This window comes from Pinus tabuliformis, chromosome 3_2 (assembly GCF_031772625.1).
Source record: "Pinus tabuliformis cultivar Carrire ecotype Pingquan chromosome 3_2, CPIR1, whole genome shotgun sequence".
In the NCBI taxonomy this organism is placed as follows: Eukaryota; Viridiplantae; Streptophyta; class Pinopsida; order Pinales; family Pinaceae; genus Pinus; species Pinus tabuliformis.
In genome coordinates, this window is record NC_142302.1 from 1250896920 (window position 1) to 1250911643 (window position 14724).

General features: G+C 37.6%; 1 pseudogene; it reads left to right on the forward strand.

Annotated features, from left to right (window-relative positions):
• The first annotated feature begins 14104 nt into the window (after nt 1-14104).
• LOC149185269 (uncharacterized) lies at nt 14105-14724 on the forward strand (annotated as a pseudogene).

Below are 14724 nucleotides of genomic sequence, written 5' to 3' on the forward strand. Positions count from 1 at the left end.
ATATCAACCATAGGGCGAAGTCCTGGCTACCCAGCCGACTCGCCCAAAGCCCCTACTCCATCGCAAACACCTCAAAGTACATGTCGGCTTGCCTTGAGTTGTAGGTCGGCCTCCATAATGTGTTAACACCACGCTCTCATGGGTATAAATGTCAGCTCGCCCTTCATTCATGTGCATATGTCCATCGCACATGAAGTTGAGCTTGCACTTCAACTAACCCACAGTCGCACTTCGTCCAACCGCGCGTGCACTTCAAGCTTGGAGTGCTCTAAGGATTGCAGGTCCTTACACCTAGGGTTGATTTTGGGGTTAAAAGCCCAAGTTTTTGTATGTAAAGTGTAAATTCTCCTTGATTTGTGGTGGCGGAGCACGTAGATGTAAAGTGTCAAAAAGGGTTTCCGCCCTTCTTTTATGTAAGTTTTTTCGGCTTTAGAAGATCTACCCATGGTCCGTAGACCATGGGATTGTATAAAAAGGAGAGTCTTAGAAGAGTCTAAGGTAGTTTTTTGGGAGAGGAGTAGTAATAATGATGAATGTAATGGGCCATTAGCAAAAGAGCAAAGAGTTTTAGAGTAGAAGAGAGGCTCTGCAACTGTGTGCACAGAGGCCTAGGGTAGAAGTCCACAGCTGAGTGCGCAGACCCCTACAGCTGAGTGCGTAGGGTAGTTAGAGTCTGTAAGAAGATATGAAGTGCTAATAAAGATGATTACTCTGGAAATATCTGTGTTTTATCTATTTACTTATGTTATGAAAAATGCGTTGTGTTATGCTGAATAATGGGTTAATGATTTAATGTTACATTGATGTGCAAATATATTTGTTTTACATTGTTATCTGAACGCAAGTAATAATATATGTTTAGACGAAGAACCTATTAATGCCTATTGAAGTTATCATATACTTAAGCCGATCTGGGTAAATACGGGAGTAAGAGTAATTACAGAAGCATGTAAGTGGTTGATTCACCTGTTTAGGGTCCACGAAAGACAGTCATAGACCTTCGAAAAGGTCTAAGGGTTGATTAATGAAAGTATATCGATAAGCCCTAAAGGCTTATCGATCTACACGAAGGAAAAATTTAGGCATAAATGACATCACTACCATCTCTGGGTGCAGAAAATTGGTTCCAGCACCCCCCCATACTGCTTCGGGTGAGGCTTTAGTCCACACTCCACAGATTGATGCCGAAAGGGCCAGTAGTGTAGGGATTTGTTTGGCTAAATTAACGCTAAACCGGGGCTAGGGCCCCCTAAGCCAAAATGGAGCATAAAAAATTATTAATGATTGACTATTCAATGACCACAACCAATGATGAGTACCACGCCACAACCCCATGGGGATTTAGCCCACTAACTAGGGTTACTAACTTCAAATATGAATAACTCTCCAACCGTGAAGAACTTTGTGGCATGCCATATATCAATGAAAACATCTCGATGAGTAGAATCCATCTAGAAGATCCTTGACTCAGAATAGGATGAATTTTCAAGTCAAAATTTCCATGCAAGATTGGGGTAGCCCCTAGTGCTTCTTGGGTTGACATCAATGACAACTACTAATCAACATGAACAACGTGTCTTAGAATTTGAGTACTTTCTGGGAAAATTTCAAATTATTTATGAAGATGTGGTTTTGAGGTTGTTTTGTCATACATTAAAGTAGGAAGCTCAACAATGGTTCCAGTATTTGGAGGTAAGTTCAATTAGTTCATGGTAGGGTTTTCAAGATATATTTCTTAGATGTTGGGGAGAACAAAATTCATATGAAAAACACCTTTTGGAATTATATACTATCCAGAGGCAGAGCAGTGAATTGGTCATTGAGTTTAATAGGAGGTTTCAAAAAATTTATTTTAGCATGCCAAAAGAAATTCAACCTCCTAAAGTTGTTGCCATGGTGTATTATTTAGCAGCTCATCCTCTTGACTTGGAATTTTTTCTTAGGGAAAGGAAGCCTTGCACTATGGAGCAAATGTTTCTCTATGCACAAGAAATTGAGGATAATCTATGGGCTTGTGGGAAGCTTCCCTATCAAAATATTTCTGCAAATCTGGGAATAAATCAGCAAAAGAAGGAGTCAAAAGGATAATCATCTGATCTAAACTTTTCTTCCTCAAATTTTACAGGTTGTAAGTCAAATTCTTATGAGTTAAACAATTTGCCTCAACAAAATAATTTTACTTTTGTAGCAGATGATTTCCCATTTCCTAAATTAATGAATGGATCTGACATGGTGTTTCTTGAAGGAAATGCTGTGAAAATTGAAAGTGAATACTCACATTATACATAGCACTTTGCTCACAGTAATGAAAATTTCTTGGTTTCTAGCAAAAATTTGTCACATCAACAATTTGTCGAACCAGAACACATGGCACCATCTTCAAATTTTTATATTCAGATCAATTGTGCTTCTATGGAAATGTGTGAAAGATTGAACACAATTTTGTACAGGAATATTTTTGAAGCAGAAGTTCTTTCGTCTGATTATGCAAAGAAGCGGGTTGTTGTACAACCCCAAGTTCAGGAGTTAAAAAGTGAGTATAGTTGCCTTGTTCAAGAAAATATATGTCAGCAGATTGTTTAGGAGAAGGGGGCAGCTGAAACATTCTCTCATCAACTTTATGATCCAGTATCTAACTATATGGAACTTTATGATCCAGTAGCTGACTATATGGAAACATTCTTTGGTCACCAAAAAATATCTTTTCTAGGGTATGCATAAGGTTTTTTATCTGAAAATTTGGTGTTTCCCAAGCTCAATAATATGGAGGCACAAGGTCTAGCACTCAATGTTGGGCTGGTGCCACTGGAAGGTGGATTTCACCTGAAGGACTCCATTCCATGTATATAATACAACCTGTACATAAATAATCTCAACCAGTGAGCATTTTATTTTGAAGCTATAGTATTTCTAGTTTAGCATTTTTAGTTCAAGAATAAATATCCTAGAAGAATAGAGGTTTCAAGGAGTTTGAAATTTTCAAAGATTTTGGATTGGGATCAACTTTTGTTTTGGTCTGACTCCATGCCCAACTAAGGCCACTGATCTACAAGTTCTCATCAATTTTCTATCAAATCACTATCCCCAATTGGAGCCAAATGTTGTAGCTTATTTTTGCCTCTTGGTTTTGGACCATGAAAAATAAGGTGACATGGTGTACTAACTTTATAGTGTGGCAGAGATAAAGTTATACTTCAATAAATTTTGCAAGAGAAAGGACACAAACATATGAATTATGGAGATTAGTGAGAGAAGCTGCAAAGTTAGGGGGAAATGAATGTCCAAATACATTTCAGTCATACATTTTCATGTGACCAATCTCCTAACCCTGTAGAAGAACAAGAGATTTGTGTTCCTTGTAAATTCCTCTCTGATGATGTGTCAAGATTTGTGCAATCATCTATTATTGAAGGTAATATGCTCCAAGGATCATCCATAGAAACAGAATCTGTTTCTAAAGAAAATAGTGACCTGTATGATATCCACCATACTTCTATTGATGAACTAGATGATCTTCAAGATGCTCCCACATCAGCTTTTCCTACTTACAATGTTAAGAAACACAAAGGTCAGACACCTCATACTGACCAAAGACGTTCTCATATTCTTGAGTATGCTTATGGTGAAATAGAAAGGGAAAATGATGTTGCCTAGAAGCGGAAAACTGAGGCAATGAAAAAACATGCAAAAGTTGAGCTCGACGTCAGAGATGTAGAAGATAAAATCAATGGATAAGGATGGATGAAGGAGGATGTAGTGAAAGAACTAAAAAGCCTTGAAAAGGAGATTCAAAAACAAAGAAGGGAACTTGAAAAGGTTAGGCTGTTACGATGGAAGGTGATCAAGTGAGAAAAAAAGGTGGCATGATAGGAGGCCTTTATGCCTATAGAAGTTCAAAACTAAAACTTATGAACATTATCCAACAAAAGACGAAGGCTATAAATTCAAAGCAAGAGGAATTGGAAAACATCAGGACTTCTATTCAAGAGATAGACCAAAGGATCACAACTATTGTTAGTGAACAATAGAAGATGGATGCAAAACATGGTCATCATAAATTTTAGTTGGAGAAACTTAAGCATGATAGTTCCAATTGCACAAAACAATGCATGTCTATCTCTAAGGATCTTGAAAAGAAGAAAATGTTTCTTGAAAATTCTCATAATCGAATTGATAAGCTTAGAGCAGGAATGACAATGAAATGAAAATAAATGGGTATTGATCTCATTGATTAGTTGATCCCAGAAGAGAAGGCTCTGCTTTCTCAATTAAACCCTGAGATTACACAGTTCAAAGAGAAACTTATGTTGTGAAAGAGAAACTTAATTGAGTTTGAGAAAAGAAAGAAACACAAGGTGAAGAGGTATTTAAATGATGGATACTATGTTTTCCAATCGACGTTTCATATCATTTGTGATTCGATCCATGAAATTACGGGAGGACAAAATGCACAACAATTAAGAAGGAAAGTGGTCCCATAGGGGGATTTCGAAAAACCATCCATCTAAATATCTACGACCATGATCATTTACAGTATCACCCTCCACATCTTAAAAAACCGCCTAAGGTGCCTCCGTGAAAGAGTTTATGGTTTTGATCAAGTTCCTTACGATTTTTATGGACATGAATGTGATAGTATTCGAGCCCACTCTCTCCTCCTTTATTATGATTTTTATGAAACCAACTCACTAATATGGACCTAACAATGGCTAGTGCTCACGTATGTGTATTTTTCATTTTTGGGTCAAAAACCCAAAACTATGTTATAAGTGGAGTAACTTTTGAAATAAGTATTATATATATTTTATTTTATATCTAATATTTAAATGTAAATTTAAAAGGAGGAAAGACAATTTTTATAACTGAATCAATTTCGAAACTGATCAAAACCATTTTGTAACTAATTAATAATTATTGTTGGACTATGAGGGAGGGGGATAAAAGGAGGGAAATTATTTTTGAAGGGGTTTGGAAGGGCACAATCATCCATGACTGGAAATGTAAACAAAAAATTCTCTCTGAAATCTGAATATGAAATTGCAGTTTGATTCTAGCACTGGGAAGTTGTAATGGTTGTTCTTCTCTTGGTTTCAACATTCAAATTTATGTGTTTTCCTCTCTTGGGTAGTGTAAGATGTAGTTGGTGGTTTGGTTTAGTTTTTGATGAATTTACTTAATTGTACTCATTAAAATTAATCTTTAAGCCCTTAATGAAGTGATCCGCATCCAGGAATTCCATTTATATTTTCTCAGTCTTACATTATTCTTTCTACATATTTAATGAACATATTCTTAATTTCTTATACCAAAACTTTTTCTCTTCCATTTTCTTCTTTACACCTCCACCCTGAAAATATCACAGCCTCTCTCGTCATTATGCTTTGGAAAACTAAGGTTTCAGAATTAGAAGCCTTGCTTATAATACCTCCTGGTCTGTCCTTCATTCCATTGGTTCCAAATTATTTTTAATTAATTTGAAGATGTCTCGGGCATGGGTTCCCTACAGCCAGGAACTGTCTCCTGAGAATGACAATATCTGGTTTAATTATTAATTTTATTTTTTAATTTAATGATCCGATGATCAAAATTTAGCTCAAAAATGAAAGTTCCCAGAATCTTTCTAACTTGGCATCAAGTCAAAGTGTTCGTCTTTCTGATTCCAACGCCACTTATTTCGCCTCAATCCGATGTCTTATGACAAAGTTATGATGTTCTGATTCTTTGGCTCAAAAGTTAAAATATTTGCAGGTTGGTTGACTGGACTGTTGACTAGGAAATTGTACCGTTGATGTCAGTGTGCCTACTGGGGGCTTACAGACTAATCCTGGCCTACCAAGTGGCATCCCTATATAGGTGCGAGTTGGCATTCTTTTATTGGTTGGTTGGTGGTAGTCCAATGAGAGGATGCCATGTGGCCTACGGCCTGCCTCGATCGAATGCTAAGCCTTACCACTGCTCCCTTAGGTGTTTCTTATCCCTCAAATGAACCGAATTTATTTAAGTTTTATGTTAGTGCCTTTTTGGAGGAGGGGTTGGGTGATCAACTGAGGCCCCTGGTCACCTACCATCCATAGGACCTCGGCATTCGGCATAAGGGAACTTGGTAGAGGGGGTGAGATATAAGCCATATCCCTTGGTCTTATTCATCTCCACATGACTGTGGCACAACACAAACCCATCGGGGAGTGGATTATAACCCTAGGTCTTAGGCATATGGGAGCCACAGGACCAAGCGCTAAGTGTTGAGAGGGATTCGGCGGCAGGGGCGGGCAGTTAGCCCCAACCCCTAGCCACATTGTGCCAATGTTATCAACAACCTGAGGATAAGTGGCCTAGGCTAGTGGGGGCGAGCGGTTAGCCTTGGCCCTCAGCCGTATGGCCCCATGTGGCCATAATTTTCCACTCATAGGAGTTATTGTCATTTTAATGGTCTGACATTTTGCACCTTTGGTGGGAAAATTTGTCAACTTTGCAACGGAAAACAAGGTAGATTTGTAGCTCTGTTAAACAATTTATCCATTTTGTAGGACGGATAACAAAGGAGAAGGTTTCAGAACTTGTGAGAGCCATAACTTGAAGCATTTTTGGCCTTTTGGAGCTCAAGAAGAGTCTAGATAGGGGTTTTTGGACATTCTGGATCCAATGGAGACCTTTTTATTATGATTGGAGCACATCTGAAGAAACTTTTTGTAGGTTTGAGTCCATGGGTGTCATGATCAATCAATGTTTTGGAGCAGTTATTGAAGGCTTTTGAGCATGGAGAGGACCTTGTAGGGGTTTTCTAGCCTTCATATGTTTACTGCAACAACTATGACTTGTATGGTACAACTCATGTTTGTCTTTTCTCACTATGCCTTGTTGAGGAAAGCTCTCTTTTGTACTTCAATGTGGAATTGTAGTATTTGTATGCTCATGTATACTCATTTTTCAGATCGAGTACTGGGTATTTGTAGGAGAGCCCTTTTCTTGTTGATGATTTCATGATTAATGGTAGGTTTTCATGCTTTTTAGAGTGAGAGTTCTTTGCAAGATAAAATTTATTAAGGAATTTAGACTTCTGTGATCCATACCATTGTTTAGAAACTCTTTGGCAAAATCACATAACCAATCTTTTGTCGACGCGTTTCAAACCAACCAGTGTGGTTCATCGTCAGGACAAGTTGAAGAACCAATCCGGCTTAGCTTGATTAAATAGAGCGTGCAGAGACTCCAACGGCTATATTGCCAACGGCTAATTTTGACCTAATGATCATAGTCAAACCACTAATATTCATGATATATTTAATTCTTATTATTCTTATAAAACAGCTAAATCAGTTAAATAATATATTAAAAGAATTCATTTGTTAATAAATGTATATGTATATCTAAAAACAAATAATATATAATTTATTATTATTAAAAATTAGCTAAAATTAAAAGAATTCATTTGTTAATTTAACTAAATGAATTCATTTAATAAAAGGTATAACATATAATATTTGTATAATCCATATTTATTATTTAAATATAATGGTCAATAAATAAATAATTCATCTTTATTAAAAGCTGACAAAGGTGGGGCTGCCGTTATCCTGGATAGAAAGGATTACAGAAATAAGATGCTTAACCATCTTTGCAATAGTGGGAGTTATAAGAAGCTTTCAAAAAATCCCCTCAAGAAGGTTTCCAGAGCGGTCGCTCTTGCGATCAAGTCGTGCAATTCCACTATTCCTCTAGCCCACAAACTTATTGAGGGAAACCCCATCACTCCTAGGATATATGGTCTTCCAAAAATCCATAGGATGGGGTCCCCCTGAGACCCATTATCAATACCATTGGTGGTCCGACTTACCTCCTGGCCAAGTTCCTCGCGGCAAAGTTGAGACCCTTGGTTGGGCAGACTGAGTCCTTTGTCAAAGACTCAGCTTCTTTTATTGAGGATCTTAAGAGAATTAAGCTTGAGCCCGAGGACATTTTGGTAAGTTTCAACGTGGTCTCTCTCTATACTTGTATTCCTATCAATGAGGCCATGAAGGTAATTAATAAGCTAACTGACCCTGATATCGCTAAGTTAGTTGAGCTTTGCCTTACCTCCACCTTTTTCAGCTTCGAGGGAGAATTCTATGAGCAGACTTGCGGAGTTGCCATGGGCTCCCCCTTGTCCCCTGTCGTCGCTAATCTCTTCATGGAGGAGTTTGAGGCCAAGGCTCTGGCCTCCTCTCATCTCTTACCGAAGCTTTGGAAAAGATTCGTTGATGACACTGGTGTTGTCTGGTCTCATGGGCCTGATGAGCTGGATCGTTTCTTCAATCACCTCAATAACCAGTTCGCCGCCATCAAATTCACGATGGAAAAAGAAGAGAATGGTTGTCTTCCGTTCTTGGATGTTCTCATCTCTAAGAAGGTGGATGGTTCCTTTTCCCATCAGGTGTTTAGAAAGAAGACGCATACTGAGCAATACTTGCATGCTTCTTCACATCATTTCCCCGCTCAGAAGTTAGGGGTTCTTAGCACTCTTGCCACCCGTGCTATAAGAATTTTTGATGAGGAGAGCCTGGAAACGGAGAAGGCTCATCTCCTAGATGTCTTTGAGAGGAATGGTTACAATAGGCACCTCGGTCAAAAAACCTTCCTCAAGGCCAAGAAGGAGCCTTCAATCCAAAGGGTTCCTAAGGATCATATCTTGGGTGTGAACCTCCCCTACATCCAAGGGACCATGGATAGGATTGCGAGGATTCTGAGGAAGTACGATGTGCCCACAACTTTTAGACCACTCAACACTATCCGTGGCTCCCTCAGGTCCGTGAAAGACCCTATTGACCCTAAAGACATGAAGGGCGTTTATGTCATTCCCTGTTCCTGTGGGACCCCTTATATTGGTGAGACTGGTCGCTCTATCAATCAACGGATTAGCGAGCATTCGGCTGACTTAAGACATGGTAGGACCAAGTCCTCAGCCCTAGCTGAGCATGCGGGGAAGACTATGCATCATGTATGTATAGAAGAGGCTCAAGTCATTGCCAAAGTTGCGCAGTTTCACCATCGCAAATTTAGAGAGGCCCTGGAGATTGAGAAGAGGCCGAACAATCTTAATAGGGATGATGGCTGGAAGATTAGCAGTTGCTGGGTCCCAGCCTTGTCTTCCTAGCCTCCTCATTCCCCTTTTGTTAAGTCTTAGGGTTTCTGTCTTCCCTCTCCTTAAGTTTTGTTTTGGCGGTTGGTCCCTCCTTTCTTCCCGGGTTTTCTCCCCGTTAATCCTTGCATCCTATAGTATTCTTCGGTTTAGTCCTGTTATTATAGGGGGTATGAGTTTTGAATAAGTTATAGATTAATTTCGGGCTAATTATTGTATTAACCTTATCCCGTTTATGATACTATTGGGTATATTAAAAATAGATTAGATTTTTGTTTCCATAATTTCAATCATTTATGCATTTATATTTAATTCTACTATACCTTTAGAATTGAAATTCCCTTTAACTAATTTCTTATATATTTAATTAGTGAAAATCCCTTTTTAAACCTTATAAGTATTAATATATTTACCTAATGACAGAGTTAATAATTTTATAACAGATTATTCAATAAATATTGATTATTTATTGATTATAAATTATTAAATTAATTATAAGAGGAGATCTAATTTACCATTGGACCATTAGGTTTAAATGTTAAATAAGAAATTATTATTAATAAATATAGGATATACCAATAGTATTGAGTTGGTTTGAGTTAGTTATTTTTATAGATATACATTTATTAATAAACATGTACTTTAAATTATGGTATTTACCTAATGTAACTAAATTCTAAGAATAATAAAGATTTAACAAGAATACTATTTGTTTGCTTTTAATAATATTGGAACTATAAATTATTAAGTAAATATAGATTATTTAATAATTTTAAATTATTATATATAACTTATTGTTTTAATTTTGAATGGGCCATTATATTTAAATAATAAATAAAGATAAAATAATATATTTTACCAATAGACCATTAGATTGAAATAATTATTGAATATATATACAATTACCTAACGAAACTAAATTCTAAGAATGATAGTAATTTAAGACTATTTATTTATATTTAAATAATATTGGAATAATAATAAATATAGATTATTTAATAAAGATGAATTATTTATTTATTGACCATTATATTTAAATAATAAATATGGATTATACAAATATTATATGTTATACCTTTTATTAAATGAATTCATTAGTTAAATTAACAAATGAATTCTTTTAATTTTAGCTAATTTTTAATAATAATAAATTATATATTATTTGTTTTTAGATATACATATACATTTATTAACAAATGAATTCTTTTAATATATTATTTAACTGATTTAGCTGTTTTATAAGAATAATAAGAATTAAATATATCATGAATATTAGTGGTTTGACTATGATCATTAGGTCAAAATTAGTCGTTGGCAATATAGCCGTTGGAGTCTCTGCACGCTCTATTTAATCAAGCTAAGCCGGATTGGTTCTTCAACTTGTCCTGACGATGAACCACACTGGTTGGTTCGAAACGCGTTGACAAAAGATTGGTTATGTGATTTTGCCGAAGAGTTTCTAAACAAAGATAAAATTTCCTTGAAGGGGAAACTAGCCACTCATATTGTCAGCAAATTTTATGTACTTTTATTCATTGAATATATGGAGTGGTATAGTTGTGTTAGCACACCCGGAGACGTAGCCCAGAAGGGGTGAACTCTGTCACCAAATTTTGTGTTATTTCTCTTCTTGAATGCCTTTATGATTTAAATGATGATATGTGTTTATTTAGAAGTTCACATATAAACTATATCATTAACCTTCAAGAGACCTTTAAAACTTGTGTTTTCATAAGACCTATTTTTACTTGCAAAGCGTCAAAGGACGATCACTTTTTTGGAAGGAGAAGTTCTCCTCCAAATTTCAGATCAATTGGTATGAGAGCCAAGCTCTGACCAAGTTGTAGTAATGGGAAAGAAGATGAAGACTCTCCAAGAGCTAGAGGATATGAACTTGTCTCTTCGAATGGATAATGTTGAATTGAGAAGAATGCTTGAAATTGTTGAAGAGGAGAAGAGGCATATGCACCTTCAGTTGCAGAAAGTGCTTGAGGAAAAAGTTGGTGAGAGTTCCACTCTAGTGACAACAAAGGATACCTTCGAAGTGAATTCAATATGTGGATATGGTTCAAACAGAGGTTATGGACCTTATGTGGAGAATGATGCATGTGCATTTTGCCAACATCTCAAAGATTCTCATCATATGCTTTTTGGTAAAAGTGGATGAATTGAATCATCTTCAAACTCGTCATCAATATATGAAGCAGAAAATATGGGTGGCAAGTCCAAGGAGGTAATCAGCATCTCAAGTTTAAATTCTTTTGTTTACGTTAATAACATGTCTTTTGCAACATTTGAACAACATACTAAAGGCATTGGTATGGAGCTGCTATCTCGGATGGGTTATGAAGGAGGCAGCCTCAGAATCAATGGCCAAGGGATCACAAATCCTATCATGGTGAAAGAGAGACCAAGATATCAAGGATTGGGATATGATCAAAGAGAGTTTGGAGAATGCTATAAACTACTTGAGGAAAAGAAATCATCAGAGGATGATATGTCAAACCAAGATTGTGGTGATAATGTCAATTTGTCTCTTAAGAGAGATGAATGCTTCAAAGGACCTTGCATGTCATCGTCCCGTTCACATCGTCAAAGTTGCATCCCTAGGGACAGGTATAAATGTCATGGGAATTTTCCAAATGCTGGTAATTTTGATTATTTTTGGGACATGTATCCTTGCACCTTTTGTGATTTGGTTGACCATTGTGTGGTTGTTTGTGAGAAACGCATGGTCATGGTCAAAATAATGGATAAAATTCTTGGTATTAAACATGAAGAACCTCCTTCACATTTGAATACTTCCTTGTCAGTGAGAAAGAGAAAGTACTTTTGTACCCACTGCAACATGCATGGCCATGGGAATGAAAGATGTTGGAAACTACATCTAGAACTTTGTCCCAAGAAGGATAAATAGGTTATGAAAACAAATCCAAGGAGCACAACATGTGGCAAAGAGGACTCACAACATTCCTAAGGCAACCTTTAAAGAAAAGTAGATAAAAAAAGAGAACCCATAAGCCTAGGAGAGGCAAAGATTGGCTAGAGTTTTTCTATAGTTTGTTGGGTTTGTTGTTACTTGCTTTGGGTACTTTTGTTAAGTGAACAAGAATAATTACTATGTGCATCAAGTATGTTTTTCATTGACATGTTACGTGTTGGCTTGTTTATAATTCCAAATGTTTAAGAACTTTTAGGATGTACAGTGTTTGTCATCCAAGTTTGTCTACATTTTTGTCATGTACTCACCAATACAAGTGTTCAAGATGAAGTTTGTTGTGAATAGAATCTTTGTTAAATATTGTACAAGAAATGACTATGTTTTTGTAGGCAAAACCAAATGTGTCATTGAATTTTTGCAGCCATAGTACTTTTGTGTACAGACACATTTTGAGGACAGTAAAGCAAAGTTTGTATCATTGCATGGAAAGCATTGAATTGCTTTTGATTTCCAAGATGGAAAGTCAACTTTGTATTCAACAATGGAACTTCAAGATGAATTTGTTTGAGTCGTGAAAGATGGGTTTAAAGAGAATGTTTATATTCCACTCATCAATTTTTTTGTTCCTGCATAGTGATAAGAATTGTGGCTCGATTCTTGACAGGACGTTAAGGTCATCACGCAGAAGACAGGTCGAGTACCTTGATTGGAGCTTGAAGGGCACCAATTGAAAACAGTGCATTAAGCATTGAGTTTTGGGAAAGTTTTGAGTTTCAGCCTCATTTTATTTACTGGGAGAAGTAAACTTTTGGAGTCCAAAAGTTCCTAGTGGGGAGTATGACTCGATGATCAAAATTTAGCTCAAAAATGAAAATGCCCTGAATCTTTTGAAACCAATGTCAAGTCGAAGCATTCATTATTTTGACTCCAACAACACTTGTTTTGCTTCAATCCGATGTCATATGACAAGGTTATGATGTTTTGATCATTTGGCTCAACAACTAAAAAAATTGCAGGTTGGTTGACTAGACTGTTAACCAGGCAGTCACATCGCTGATGTCAGCGTGCCTACTGAGCACGTACAAACCAATCCTATACTTCCAAGTGACAGCCCCATATAGGTGCGAGTTGATGTGTTTTTATTGGTTGGTTGGTGGTAGTTCAATGAGAGACTTCCACGTGGCACCCCGGGTTGGTCAAAATTTTGTTAAGGGTCAGATAACCTCGGGCGGGTTCGAACCCATGACCTGCCTTGACCGAATGCCAAGCCTTACCACTGTGCCCTCAAGGTGTTTCTTACTCCTCTATTGCACCGACACTATTTAAGTTTTATGTTGACACCTTTTTGGAGGAGGGGCCAAGCGGTCAGCACCGACCCCTAGTCACCTGCCATCCATAGGACCTCGACATTCGGCTCAAGGAATATTGGTAGAGGGGACGAGCTATAAGCCCTATCCCTTGGTATTATTCGTCTCCATAGGACTGTGGCACAGCTCAAAACCGACAGGGAGTGCAGTATAGCCCCAGGTCCTGTGCACATGGGAGCCACAGGACCAAGCACCAAGTATTGAGAGGACTTCAACGGCGGGGCTGGGTGGTTAGCCCCAAACCTCAGCCACATCACATCGATGTTACCAACAACCCAAGGCTAAGGGGCCTAGGCTGGAGGGGGTGGGCGGTTAGCCCCATCCCTCGGCCGTATGGCCCCATGTGGACATGATATGTTCGAATTTTCGAGGACAAACGCCAAATACCACCAACTGGAAATGTTAAAAATGATACCTACAAGCAGAAAACCACCTAGGAGAAACTTATCTTCTTCTTTAACAATGGGTATGACCCACCCTAAGTAAAGCTCTCTCTCCAAATGATTCCACATGGTTTGATTTCTATGAACATACACTGAGACATCATTATCGGCTGCTTGCTACAAAACAACCAACACGATCACTGGCAGGAGGGGAATTTCAGTTGTGCAAAAGGAAAGAAACAAAAATTCCGTGACAAAAATTCAAGATCTGGAAACCCTATTTTCTTTATGAGCAGCCATGGCGGAAGAGCGCTTCATATTGAAATGTGATTTATCTTCGTCTTCTTCTTTTTCTAATTCTTCAACAAATTGGACGGCCTCCTCGGCTTCCTTGGACGACATGATGGACAACGAAAATTTTTCATGGGGTTTCTCGCCTCCACTGATACCCCATGGCGGCCCTCTCTTCCACATGAAATCTCTCAGAGACAGACTCCCCTCTCGCAAGTAAGTCGACAAGCGACAATTTATTGATTAAGAAAATCACTCTGTCTACATTTCAAACAGGGGTTGTTGCAATATTTTGCTGATTTTGGTTGTTTGTTTGAGTAATTTGCAGGAGGGGTTTGTCCAAATTTTTTCAATGGCAAGTCGCAATCATTCATGTGTCTAGCATATGTGAAATGCATGGAAGACCTCACCAAACCAGTGAAAAAGCTCAAGGGCTCTCGTAGCTGGGAACTCACGGTAAAATCATCATATAATAATCAAACCAGTGGAATGTCAATATTCTCGGCAGGCTCAAATGAATCCATGAAAATACCCCGAAAGACTTCCCATAGATCGAAGATGGGCAAGAAAAATGGTCGTTTAATTCCCACAAAACTAGACAGACTACGATTATCGCCTCCTAAATAA